We start from the raw sequence: 14,260 nt of genomic DNA on the forward strand, positions 1-14,260 counted from the left end.
ATAATACAGATGTTCTCCCCTCCTCTGCACATCCCATTTCTGGTCTTTTAGTGTGGATTACTCAACCATACGGCATTACTGATAGCATATGTAGTACTTTCATAGGAGGACTCAGTCGTTTGCTGTATACTGGGTACTGCTACTGACATCTAGGGAACACAGAAGAAAAAGGGCAATGAGCTAGGAGCTCTTGGGCAGGTAGATAGTTCATCTGACCCTCTTCATAATGCTGTTCTAACCTCTTTCAAGCTGTCCTACAAGAATCCCAGATAAAACATCAAGTCCACAGTGAATACAAATTGGACTGTGTATTTGGAACAGTCCAGTCCAGACTAAATTAGGTTGAGCTTTCCATCTGTCTACCTTGCCATGCATGGCAGTGGGCATTTACCCCAAGAAAGGTAAAGTGTGACATTAACAGTTTCTCTGTGCTCTACATCGGTATAGTAGCTTTAATACCTTGCAGAACCCACCAAGAGCTGTGCTGATAAAAGATTGTCAGGAGGTGTTTAGTCAGTGAGCTACAGTTTAGAGTTTCCTGATGGAGTAATTCCTGGTGTAAGCCCAAGAATAATACTCAGAATATGCACATAAGCAATAAAATGATGCCTCTTCCCTGTTCTCCGTAGGCTGCAATTGTCTATACATTCAGCATTTTGCTAATATTCTTTTAGTTACTGTGTCTAGAATGCTTGTAAGAGATAGATTGAATCCTGACTAGACACATCCTTCTCTATTATCACAAGAAGGCGTGGGGGACTTGCAGGAGAAATAATGGAGATTCTTAGAGTAGGAGTAGCTGATTACTAGTTTGTTGCAATGTTAAGTAAACACATAACCTAGTGATGAGCTGCAAAAGCATGACTTAAAAGCAAAGAAGGATTTGGAGCCTGTATGCCTGCCTTACCTGCTGCTAACACAGCAATGTGAGTCACAAGCAGGTAGCAGCTCTGTGATGCCAGTGCATCTTTGTACACTGTTCACATTCCGTTGCAACTCGTCACGTTTGATTCAGCATAATGCAATGTGACTAATTTAATCAGATGTGAAGTGCACTACAGCAACATGTCAAGTCAGAAAATTTGGGAAGAAAAAAAAAAAAAAAAGTGTGTGTGTGGGGGGAAGTGCTTTTGCCAATCCAGGGTTGGATTATTTTTCTCAGCTGGAGGGCTTCATTTTCTGAGCTTGGGCTTTTCTGTTCTGACCTTCCAGCCAAGGGCATGTGTCAAGAGGCTTGTATTTCCCAAAGGCAGTGACACAGTCTATTAGGTCATATGAGCTGGATCATCAAGCATTCGCCCACCTCAACTTCTGGGCCACCATTCCTTGCCCTCCCCCACTCCCCCAGCGCTAACTCATGATATGATGCCCTTGCCTTTGACAGATCAGGAAGGGAAAGAAGCATTTTATTGCTGAACACGTACGTAGCGGAAGCCAGAAACTGAGCAAGCTTACTGTGGTCTGGTGCAAGTCATTTAGTAAGTCTGCTTCTCATTAGCTACTTCTGAAACATGACAAGGAGAAAACATGAGATTTACTAGTGCAGTTGCATTTCCAACCCAGGGTTTACCATTGTTTTGTTGTAAGGTGATGATTATAATCATAAATATCAAAGCAGCCAGCGTCTGGCTGGAAGAAGTTCATCAAGCTTTCAGTACTTTTAGAAAGCACACCCCCACACATACACTTTGGACTATATCTCAGTCTGTGGGTCTTTGTACAAAGAGGTTGCTATTCATAGACATCGGCAGCTTTGCACATTCAAACACAAAGTGACGTTTGTTTAAAAAAATATAAAATAAAAAATATAAAATCGGATGAGCTTTCTCTGGTTTACTCCTTTCTTTCAGAGCTGCCTTTTTTCTTCATATAGCACCTAGGACTAGGAAAGTAGTGCAAAAAATTGTTTGCCACCTCTTTACTTTAGGCCTTTATTATTTATTTTTTTTCCAGTTATGTGTCATGGTCCTCAGAGGGTTGTAAAAAGCACCAGAGGAATTCACAGAGTGCTAAAACAAGCTTAAGAAACACTTAAGCTAGTGAAAATCTACCATCCAATTGGACCTAAGAGGGGCAATAATAGGGTCATGCAGTCCAGCGGGAAGAAAAATCTGGGATACAGATTTAGCAAGAGAAGGAAAAGTACCTATTTGGTTGTTGGAGCAGATAAATACAGGTAAATGATAAAACTGAAACACATAATGATAAAAATGAAAGATAGCCTTATTACACAGTATGATAAAACACGTTAGCCTATTACAAATGAGTATAAACTATTTATTCTGTCCCTCTCTTTTCTCTATGCCAACCATGGCTCAGCCAAGGGAGAAATTTGCCTTTCCTTTGCTTCTCTGAGGACTGAAGGAACTTTTCCATGCTGGGCTCCTTTAAGGCTCAATTATCACACACAGCTTTCGTGTGCTTCTCCTTTAGCTGGGCCTGGAAGAGCTTTGCTGATTGAAATGACCATGTGCTGTGTTAGCTCTGCCTGCAGGGGTTTGCTTCTTATTTCTGGTCCCACCCCCCCTGCCTGCGGAAGGTGGTAAAGTTGCCATTTTGTTCCTAGCGAGGAATAAGGAAGAGAGGTGTTTTTTTGTGCAAAAGTTAGGGGTGAACTATAAGGTAAGACTCATTGTTGTGGCTTCCTTTTTATCTTGCTGGATGAGAGATAAGTCTGGCTTTTGCAGTTTTTGGAATCTGCTTCCCATTGTCTTTTAAGAGTTCTTCGCTGGTTTCCTGTTTTCATTGCTGCTTTGCTGTTGGCTTTAGGTGGAACTCAACAAAATGTTTCGTCAGGATGACTCGAGAGATTTTCCTGTTCTTGCTGAAGCAGATAGCCAGAGCCAGCAGCATGATAGATCCGAGCCAGATAGATCCCAAAGCAGATGCAGGCAGATGACTTCAGCATGGAAAGAAATAGCTGAAACCAGGGCTATGGAAGGTGACCAGCAAGAAGGGGGTGGTTGTACTGGGAGGGAGGAGGATGAATTTAATCTGACTTGAGCTCCAGTTGGGTGCTGCTGAAGCTGAATTTTTGTCCATGAGCATACATGTAACACAACAGAAACAAGGTCCCAAGGATATGAGAGCTCTGGGTGGCAGCCGGCAGGGGCTATTGAAATGGGGTATAGTGTTCCTGTTTGCTCCTTGAAGGCTTCGCTTTCTAACCATGCACAGATCATATTAGTCTTGGGGTAATCAGTACATCTTATCAAAGGTGTGGGGTGGAAATGGTATGAGAGACTTAAAGTATTTAGTGATGAGGTGTTATAGGGGACTTTCTTTCTTGGTTTTGGGTGTTTGATGGGTTTCTTTAGCTTGGTCTCTTTCTGTTCCTGCCTTCCGTAGCTTGCAGATTTACAAGCCGTGCCCCACCTACCAGCACGAACTCCACTGGTGAATGTCCCTTGGGGCTGTTCCTAATTCATGCAATGACAGAGAGTGGAAAGACTGTGCGGCTGCTGGCAGGGCTTGACAACCATCGGGTGCAGCGTGAACCACCACGATGTTGGGTCAGAGACTGTACCGAGCAGGCCTGCTTAACAAATCATGCTTCTGGAAGGCATCTGTCACAACACAATTTCCCAGCTGAGGAAGATGGCGTGAGCTCCTCGATGAGAGAGGAATTTTTCTCAATGGATGAAGGCTCTGATGACTCTGGGACAGCCAGCCCCCAGGCAGATGGTACCAGTGATGATGTTATCACAACTTTTGCAGAGGAGTATTCGCTAGTTCCCTTAAATAAGCAAAAGGAATATTCTGCTCAGACTTTTGACCAGCAAGTAGAAAGCTATTTTGAAGAGCTCTGAGCTTCAGCACACCTGTTTGTAATTTGGGATCCAAATCTGATGGAAAGGCAAATGCTAGTCTTCATGTACACAGTTTATAGCAATACAGGCTAAACCCTGCATTAAAACCATGAAGGTTCAAATAGGGTAAAGCCCAGTATATTTCTCTTAGATTGGCAGACAGCTAAAAAGACAAAAACTGGAATGAAAATAGATCCTTCATATGAGTTGCTGCCTTCTTGGGGAGTTTAGAAACCTATAATAATCATAAGGCATTAAAAGTGGGAAAATGACTTTGAGTCTAAGCTAATGTAATGACTATTTCTTTTGCAATTGTAAGGGATATACCAAGAAATATGGTTGTATTTTGTCTCTTTCTCAGCAGTAGAGTCTCATTTTAATAACTTCTTGAAGAATATTTGAAATTCAAAGCCCTTGTATATGCCAGTATTTCCTTTCACTAAGTGCTTTAATTTACTCTATAGAGGCCTAGAGGGTTTAGTGTGTTTTTTTGTTTGTTTTTATTTTTATTGATCTACATCTTAAAAATTCTAATCTAATGCATATATTTTGCTGTCGTACATAGCTGTTTATATATGAATAATGTGGAACAACTAGGGCATATCCTACTTAAAAATGGGGGGGGGGAGGTGTAACAAAAAACAGACCCACTAGCTGGGGTTAACTGTTCATGTGAAATGAATAATATCCTTGAAATAAACATCTATTTTTCTGTTGTGTTTGTGAGATAGCGTGTAGCTGAACACAAGATCTATGGACATAGGTTTCTCAGTGTAGAACTCTTGTCTTTATTTAGTCAACAGGTGGACTTTAGAAATGCAGCCTAGCCTAATCGTAAAGCTACAACGTGTGGTTACTGAAAGGTGGGTACCTGACAGGTGATTAGTCATGTTAGTGGGAAGTTTACCCTGTTGTCAGAGCTTGGTTATATCTCAGAGTTGGAGCTCTTTATGAGGAACAGATTCAATATAATGGATATAATTAAAAACTAGATCTTTGAAGCAAGACTTTTTTGGTACTGCTTTTCTTTCTCTATATTGCTAGGTGGAGGATTATGTAGCTTTTTTTTTTTTTTTATTGCAGTTTACTGGATTTGGATAGCTTCTGCTACAATTATGTCTTTAATAATGTTATATGCTTGCACTGTATTGCTTCTGGTGTGGTTAAACTTCTGCAGGTTAAGTGTACCTCTTTTGCTTTGGATAATAGGAGCAGCAATGAAGTGGTGGTGGCTGTCTGTGTGATACTACTTGTGTCCTAATACCACATACCAAACAATCCAGTATACCTAACCTGTAGGGAAGGCTTGTTGACTTCATTTAACCTGCCCTGAGCTTAAAATTAAACGTGTGTTTAAAATTATTTGTTGTGTCAGTGTCCTCATTGTACGGCAGAGGCCCTATACATGTGAGAAACTTTATGTATGATGTAAAGTTATACTAGAGTGGATGGGGCAGCTTTTGCTGTAACTTAAGAATGTGCCCAATTCAGGAATGGGCTGCTGCTTTAGTTAGATCGTGGCAGAGTCTGCAAGATCTAAGCATTTATTCCCTGGGATCTGTACACCACCTCTTCCCCACCCTTCTCTCCCCCTCACCTCCCCCCAAAAAAAAAAAAAAGACTAATTCTATACATTGATTCTTGGGAACAGTGAAAGTAAATAACCTCTTCTTCCCTGTTCTTCCTCCCCAGTTAAGTATCATTCCTTTTGAGTGATGCCTGCTCACCTTTCTGGAATATTTGCATACAATTATAAACTGTTGTTTGTTTGTTTGTTTTCCAGATTATTTTAAGGCTATTCATTGAACTAGAGTGAGATTCTATGTGTAACATAGGCATTTGGTAAGCAGAAATTTTGGGCTAACTGACATAGCAGTGGTTGCTTGCTTCTTCCTAATGTAATGTGTGCTCCTTGGGAATTAGTGGTTTCCAGCAACGCTCAGAGCTGCTGCTCTCAATTCCCTTAAGGCCTGCGAGTCTAGACCAAAAAAATGGTGTTGCTTCAACTGAGAAGAAGCTTCTATCTTCTATTTTGGTCTGCGTTGCATTAAAACAGTATAGTAAACCTGCGTAGCTCAATTCACCTGACAAGCTTGCCCAGTAAAGGTACTACAGGGTACAATGCAGAAATAACACTGTCATCTGGTTGTTATAGCTGAAATAGTGTAAGGCATCTATGGATACATCTAAAATAATGCCCTTGATTGTATACATTTCAGAATGATATGTTTGTGAAGTCAGCTGGCAATGTCTCATGTAGTCTACTTCCAAGAGCGTTTGTTCATGAGAGAGGCTCATGAAACATTTTAAAAAAAAAAAAAAAAAAAAAAAATTGTCACCAGTGGGTAGTAAGATACCAAGCATTGTAGAGGTGTCAGCTTCTTGACAGCATGATTCAGTATTGTGCATTTTCAACTTGACAACTATACAGTTTTTTCTTGTGAATCTCAGATCCTGTAAGCATTTTTGTGCATGCTTGTCTCTTTTCACAAATGATCCTACAACTGGGATTTTTACATGTTGAGTTAAATGCAGGTATAAAGGTCTGAAAGATCAAGACTTTTGTGGAAAAAGTCCTCTCAGAGCAACTTCCTAGGAAAGAAAAGCCTTCAGGGCATTAACCTGAAATCTCTTTGAAGAAAAATAGATCAAGTAAAGCTGAGGAGCAATCAGGAAAATAAAACTCCCTCATAAAGTGGATAAGAGTAGCTAATATTTCTTGTTTGTGGATTTGAATTCCTATGCTCCTTTCCAGTTTGGTCCTCTGTTATATTTCTGTTTACATATGTGAAAGATGGCAAGGACTCCAGGGCTGAAGTCCAGTGATGAAATATCAGATATTGTGAGTCCAGGGCTTCTCATGATGTTGAGCTATAAACCACCAGCTTCTTCCAGTGTAGGTGTTGTATGTTGTCTGTATGCATTGTGTGTGCACAAAGATTGTTGTATGTATTAGTCCAGCTAGGTTGAATAGTGAGAAACAGTAACAGAAAGTGAGATAGCTCTTGGTATAGGAATGCATCAGGGATCTGGGGGATGTGCTGTTGCTACTAGTGTCTACCAGCTTCCACGTCACAGCATCTTCAATGCTGCTGGCACCCTTCCTTGGTCTAGCCAAGAGGTTTTGAGACTCTGGACACCAAAGAGAACTGCTGATTCTCTGTATTTTAGTTTTCATTTCTTTGTTTGGATTTACAGGGCTTCCTTTTCTTGGCCTGACTGAAGGTCTGTGAGAGCAGGTGTCCCCATGGTGTTCTTTTACTCCTTGCCTACGGCTACAGAAGTATCTATGTATTTTCTTCAAGTAAGAGTAGGCACTAGTAAGAAGGTTTGAGGGAGGAGAACTGAGTCAGTGAGCTTAAGAGACCAGAGCGAGACCTCCCATGATCAGGAGCTGTCTTTGTTCTGCCTTTTCATGATAATTATTGCAGTGGGGCCCAGCTCCACAACTGGAGCTCTAATATAATACAAATGGTCATCAATTATTTCATTACAGTAGCCTCCTTTCCCTTCACCACGTCCAACTGCCGTGTAGAAAGACACTTCACAATGGTCAAAAACAGTGCTGTTTTTCTGGTTCCAGCTCTAAAGTCAATAGATTATTTTTGCTGCTCTGAGAAAAGATTCAAGGCAAACTTTGGTAAAGGATCAAAAGAGTTTTTTCTTTTTTTTTTTTTTTTTTTAAACCAGTGTCTGTGCTTACTTTAAAAGATCCAGAGAACCTGTGTCCAAGTGTTAGCTGAAGTGCTACAAATAGCATGTTATTCCTTTCTCCCCACCTCCTCCCCCAAATAATTCTATTGTTCTTGTAAATCTGCAGCATTCCAGCTGTGACTTGACAAGAGCCCTGACAGTTGCAAAAGCCGAATCATAAGAGCAGTGCTCTTGTTCCCTGAATTATTTTACACAGCTAAATTTAATACTTTCCCCCCGCTTCCCCACCTTTCATTCTGGCAGATACTTAAGCTGCAAATTAGAGATGTACTGAATTAGCCTTCAAACCTCGCAAATGCTGTCAGAAAGCTGACTTTGTAATGATGTGACTCTGATATCAAACAGGTTATTGCTTATGTATAGCGGCACTTACAAACATGTGCGTACTTGTAACTCTTGGCCTTTGTGCTGCTAGGCAGCCAGCAGGTCATTAATGTGTGGTACAAACGGGACAGAGCCCCACGGACCCCGCGGTAGGAGCGCCTGAGAGGAAGAGTCAGAGTTTCCAGCAACCACTTTCAGTTGGCAGAGCTGTGATTGGAACCATGTGACACTTGGAGGCAATGTACCACCGGCAGCCAATTTATTACATATGGCAATATGATTAATGGTATCAAATGTGGGCTTGTGTTTTTTGTTTTTTTTTGTTTAAGTTCAAGAATACTACAGCAGCCAACTGCAGGGAGTCCAAGGCAGCACAAATCTGTTCCATGAATTTAGAGTCAGGCAGATGAGGTTAAATGAGAGGGGGCCAGAGCCAAGATAATGATTGCAGAGTTGTTTCAAAAAAGCAGAGAGTTTAGAATGTGTTCATGAGCAACAGCCCCTTTTCTCTTCTGTCTTATGGCCTTAATGGATACAGTCTGGAACAGGTTTCTGAAACTAAACTGCATTCTGCTCTTAGCTCCTCTTCCTGTAATCCAAAGACCTGTTAATGGTATCCAACAAAACTTACAGTCCCAAAGCAAACAGCAGCAAGTTAAGAGACAGAATGGACTATCATTTTGCTGAAGACTGCTCTTTATGATAGTGATGTGTGGCTCTGCAGGGTGACAACAGATACAGGCTGCCTTGTGCTGGTGGACCTCCATGCCACTGAGCAGTGCTGAGCACGTTTCAGTTGCTAGTAGTGACATAGCTAAAGACCACAATGATGACAGTCAATTTTTATTTATTTATTTATGTTTGTGCAAAGCGCAAATACCAATAATGCACCTAAGTGGGGTGGGGTGGGGGGTGTAGAAGCAGGAGTTATGACCATCTAAAAAGTCCCATGCACATCACCTTACATACGCTTCTCTGGCCAGCTCCTTACGTACCTGGGTCTTCATGTTGGTAGGGCCATGCCTTTTACATGTTGAATGCAGCTGGGCATCCTACCTGTGTTGTTCTGTGATCCTTCCTTACCTTGTCTGTGAAGCAAGTGAGATGAGGAGCTCAGCAGCAGCTAGAGGGGTGAAGTGGGAGCTGCTGCCCCCCAGCAGTGGTTCATGTGCACTAGGATGCCACGGGAAGACTCCCTCTTAGCTACAGGTTCTTCTCTTGTCATCTTATGTAGCTGGGGCTGTGCTTGTCCTAGATTACCCCAACCTGCATGTGCAGACAGAGCTGTCTGACCAACCACTGCAGCACTGAGCTAGTGCCCACTTTGCTTCTACACAACTGCATGGTAATTGTGTGTAGAGACTTGCACATTGGGAATCTGTGCAGTTGATGGGATTGCTGTTAAAGACTATGCAGATGTTCAAACCTAAATTTCAGTGTTCCATGGAACACAAATCCCATGCCCTTTTTGCCTAACCTTTTGCCTAACAACTGCAGGAATTGTGAAACACTGCCTTCCACAGTGCAGCTTTGAAAGTGTAGAGGTGCTAGTCCTGAGTGAGCACAACTGCAAATATTTAGCATCCAAGTATGATTTCTTTTTGTCTACTACTTTTCCTCTTTTCTCACTCAGCCACTGTTATTGAGTGGAAGCACAAACCTTTTGTTAATGCCCAAGACTCCTTCGCTACAGCACTGTAATACACTGTACGAGGAGCAAGGCATTTATGCCTCTCCTGCCTCAACACAAAGCATACAGCAGGAGGTCTGATATGGCCTAGTGCTTCACTTCATATGGCTTGTGGCCACATGGTCTCTCTTTTATGCACATGTATGTGTGTTTGTTATTGTTGGATAATGCTGAAGTGTGCACTGATGTGGCCTGCCAAGAGGTTTTTAGAGGCTTATTTGGTCTTCAGTCAAGGAAAAGACTTCCTTTACTTATTTTACATTAAAAGGACAGTTGTCTCAACTAACATTAGGCATCTGATGTATGTGCTATATGAGCTGCCCACCTCTCTCTGCTGATCACAGAGGGAGCTGAGCACCCTGACTGCAGGTTGTGCCCACCTCAAGCACCAAAATGAGTGATGTGAGTTCCCCCTTCCCACGTGCAGGCCTGCCTGCGCCTCGTGGCTCACGCAGCTCCAGCTCATGGATGGCAGCCTGGCCGTACGTGTGTTCATATTTTAACAAGATGGGGGAAACCTTTGAACAAATTGCCAGCAAACTTTTTGCAGGGCAAGCGCGGGAGAAGGCTGCCTGCACGAAGTGACCCTCTTGCCGGCAGAGAGGGAGAGACAAAGTGCGGCACAAAGAACGAGCAAATGAAAGAGCTGGCTTGCAACTCTGATCCTTATGGACTTTTCTTGAGCTCTCGCAACAAAAAGTGTAACTCTTGTGATGAATACAGTCCTACTGTTGTATTCCTATGTTCCAACAATAATTTCAATTGAACCCTACTGCATGTGGAGTCCCTTTGCTTTTTAGGTCATAAAAGCAATATGTGGAGTAGAGACTTAAAAAATAGACTTTTAAAAGACTCCAATGCCTCAATCTCTCCAAGAACTCGACTGATAAATCTCCTGTGTAAAATGATCACATTTTATAGAGAAGAATCTTTGTTAGACATTCATTAGCAATAACATGTGAGCCAATTTAGGGAATGAAACCTTTCTTCTATATAAAACCCACTGTGGTCACTAAAACTAATGACTTTTTCGGCCTACCACCCTTTAATTCAGTAGCAAAGCACGTGAATTTCCCGTATTGCTTAGTTCTCCAACAATTTGTTTATCTTTGAAGAGCAGGTCCCTGACTGTGTGAACTCAGGCACATCCAAAAGGTTAAGTAAGAATAAAAAAGTAGATCAGGGCCAGAAATGTGGTATTTAAAATCACGACAAAGTTCTGACTGTATTGAGGAGGTCTGGAAGAAGAACAGTTAATGGGCTTACTTCTATTTCAGCTCATCTCCACATGTGAAGCACCTGGGCAGGAGAGAATTGAAAATACAACTTGAATTTAAGTGCTCTGAGGCAGATCTGAACCCATCAAAGTTGGTGCAAAAAATCCACTGACTTCAGTAGCCTTTGGAGCAGTTGATGCATGTTCAGCTAATTACCAAAAAAAAAAAAAAAAAAAAAAAAAAAAAGTGTTAGCTACCATTCACTAAATGGAGATGGAAAGAAGGAACACTTCATGTTCAGATTTTTTTTTTGTGTGTGTGTGGTTTTTCTTTAGATCCAAGCTTTTTTTTTTTTTTTTTTTGAACAATGAGATACACAGATAGTAAAACTGTCAAAGAACAAAGCAGGCTGAAACACATGTAAAGGTATTTTTTTCATGCTTTAAAAATACAGTTGACAATGGGAAGATTTACTCCTAGCTTCAAATATGGTAAGTTGTAAAGAGGAGAAAGAAGTAATCGATCTAATAATTGTTAAAAGAGTTCTGTACTGCATTTGCCAAAGCTGTATCTACGCTTCTGAGTGGACATCAGCTGTAACATGCCTTGCCTGGAGGGCTGACTGGAGTGTTTTGGGTCTCATTTTCAACCTGATTGTCTGGCTTTCCCTACCATTAAAATGGAGAGAGGGTTACTGCCCGTGTATACCTTGTCCAGTTGTATCTAAGGCATGCACTGGTGCCTAGCAAGTGCTCTCAGATCCTACAGCATGGGTAAAGACACTACGTTTCTTAGGCTGAGCCTAAAAAGACTCCTTAAAGGTGCTATGTAGGATTTATTTTTCCTAGAGGAATACAAAATTTGAAGCCTGTTTTGTTTTTACGTAGTCTCCATAAGAATGTGTCTCTATAAGGCGCAATTCCTTAGTGCCTAATTTGCTTCTATTATATTCTAGACAAATTAAGAACAAAACCGTGGGGGAATGCATGGAGAAGTGTCAAAGTGACTGAGAGTCAATTTCCTGGGACTTAAGCAGAAATTTTAGTTCCCAAGTTGCTTTTAAAACAGGAATTAGGTTCCTGAGTCACCCAGGAACTAATGAAAATGTTCCTTTGAAATGTGATGAGGAGCTCAGACAGAGCAGAGTGATACACAGTCCTTGGGGCAGGATTGCCCAGAGAGGCTGATGGTGAAGTGCATTTCATGCTAGCTGTAACATTTTTAATGCAACTTATTAAAAAATAAAGTTAACAGCATTGGGTTAGGATCTGGCTGAATGAAGAGATGTTAAGGGGGACAAAAGGGGGCTTGCAGAGCATGCAAATGAGTGACACCTTGGAAATGCTGGAGTGCACTTTGGTGCCTTTGAGAGGTCTGGTCCAGCCTCTTCCAAGGTGGCACATTGTGATGGAGGCAGCAGATGAGTGCTGACACTCACAGGGCGCTCTCCAAGTTGCAGTGGTATGAGCAGCTTCCTTCACTGATTTCCTCAGGTTTGGGAAGACTGTGTTTAGCTTCTGGATCCCTTGATGCCATTGTACCTACCTGTGGGCTCCCAGTAAAAGGCTTCTTATTAGCTGCACATTCCTGTGGCATCTGTTGTACTGACAGGGACTGGGTGAAGGAACCTGATGGCTGCAAACTAGCCCAGGAGTAGGAGGTCGAGGACAAAAAAACAACTTTCAAGCACATCAGTTTCTCAGTCTGGCTCATGCCACATCTAGGGGGGAACTAATGCTGGCATGAAGGAAGGGGACCACCTGTCAACCAGGAACCTGCACCTACACCAGATTAAATCTGTTGTGAGCGTGCAGTGTAACTAAAACCTAACCCAGATGATTTTGGGATTATTTTTTTCCTCTGTTACAGCAGAAAGACTTTTAATTTACCCTCATATTATGACTTCATCATTAATAAGGAGGAAAGTAAGTAATGAGACAATGTGTACAAAATGAACAATTTCGTACCATAGCAAGTTGTCTGGCGAATTCTTTCATGAATGCTCTCTGTGTGATATTTCTATAGTATAATAGATTCTGGCTGTTCACTCTAATAATTCTAAGCTTCAGGGTAAGATTTTATTTCTCTTTTGAAAGTAATATAATCAGTGGTGCTAGCACAAAATTCCCTGTGTGTTTTTGTGCATCCTTAACACTTCTTGGGATGAAAGTGAAACTTATATTATTTAGAGCAGTTCAAAGAACTAAGTTCCTTCTCTAATGGTGGTTCCTGCTAGAATTCCTTATGAAAAAACATTAACCAAGCTAGTGGAACTACAAAGCATAGTAGGTATTCTATGTTTGCAGAAGGAATGAGTCCAAAAAGCTTTAGAAAATGTTAGTTTCTTTGCACAAAAGGCATATTTTAAAAGTCACCCAAGGACAATGTGGATATTTGTCTATCCAGGAATTTTTATTTGTGTGTTATCTGTGTGAAGCTCCTGGAGACAAGGGTAAAGGGTTTTGGCAAAGCATGAGGTAGCTTAGGACAATAATGATGCAGGCACCAGCACATGTTTTGATTGAATTTTGTCTTCCCTTGTTAGCTTTGATTCACTGCTCCGTCAAGAGGAGCACAGAGTTTTCCTGTGCTCCCTTCATTTTCTGTGCTTGCCAGGAGAAAGGACCACTCCTGCTGCATCCATTCAACTCCCAAGCTCCTGATCTTTTTCTTGATTTCCTGTGAAGCTCTGCTGGTGGTTTTTTTTTTCATGGGAAAGTTTATCATGTCCTGTCCCTGTAGAGCTAGAGCTGTGTCTGTGGCAAGCCAGACTCTGCACTGCTGGAGAGCTTGCTGAGGCAGTTCTTCCCAAGACACCAGGAGGAACGAGTTTCTCATCTGCTGGCATGAGTGTGCAGATACTAAGTGGTTCTCAATATTATAGGTTCAGAGATTTTTCCCTCAAATTGCACAGTTTCTCATGCAAGAAGAATAACTTCAAAACCAGAATGTGGTCATCTGTGCCAGACTTCCCCTGTCTTCCCACAGTTGTTTAAATCTCTCTTGCAGCAAGTAACCTTCTTACTGAAAGACTGAGAAGAAGCTTTTCTGCTGCCTCCTAGGCAGTGGAGACCTTTCCTTATGCTCCAACAGCCAGATCTCCTTCCCCTTCTTTCTCTGCTACTGTGCTGTGCTACTCATGTGCATGTCCCCAAGGCCTTCACGGGATTTTGTTGGCCAAAACTAAGGTCATCCTGGAATCACTGTTGTGTTTTACCATGTGGTTGCAGTCCTTTGAGCTGTATTTCTTTGTAAGAATATTCACGAACCAAAGTATCTTCTGTGCTTATTTGCTTGTTCTAACCAACTTTCTCAAGCTCCTAAGGCATTATCATCTGTTTCACAAGCCCGTGCGTTCATTATTATGGAGTAACTCATCACCTTATGATTTTTATCCATTAATATGAGCGTGTTTTTAGCTGTTCACAGCAATTAAATCAGAACTTGATATGCCTGAAAAAAAAAAAAAGAGCATCAAGCCTTGCTGTTACGGATACTCAGCAGTA

At 41.7% G+C, this 14,260-nt stretch overlaps 1 long non-coding RNA gene across 1 annotated transcript; it reads left to right on the forward strand.

Moving 5' to 3' along the window:
* Positions 1-2,440: 2,440 nt before the first annotated feature.
* Positions 2,441-5,171, forward strand: LOC106015684 (uncharacterized). Its single transcript, XR_011807510.1, has 3 exons — positions 2,441-2,622; positions 2,770-2,941; positions 3,349-5,171. It is a non-coding gene; the product is annotated as an uncharacterized lncRNA (long non-coding RNA).
* The last annotated feature ends 9,089 nt before the right edge of the window (positions 5,172-14,260 follow it).

This window comes from Anas platyrhynchos, chromosome 2 (genome assembly GCF_047663525.1).
Source record: "Anas platyrhynchos isolate ZD024472 breed Pekin duck chromosome 2, IASCAAS_PekinDuck_T2T, whole genome shotgun sequence".
NCBI classification, from domain to species: domain Eukaryota; kingdom Metazoa; phylum Chordata; class Aves; order Anseriformes; family Anatidae; genus Anas; species Anas platyrhynchos.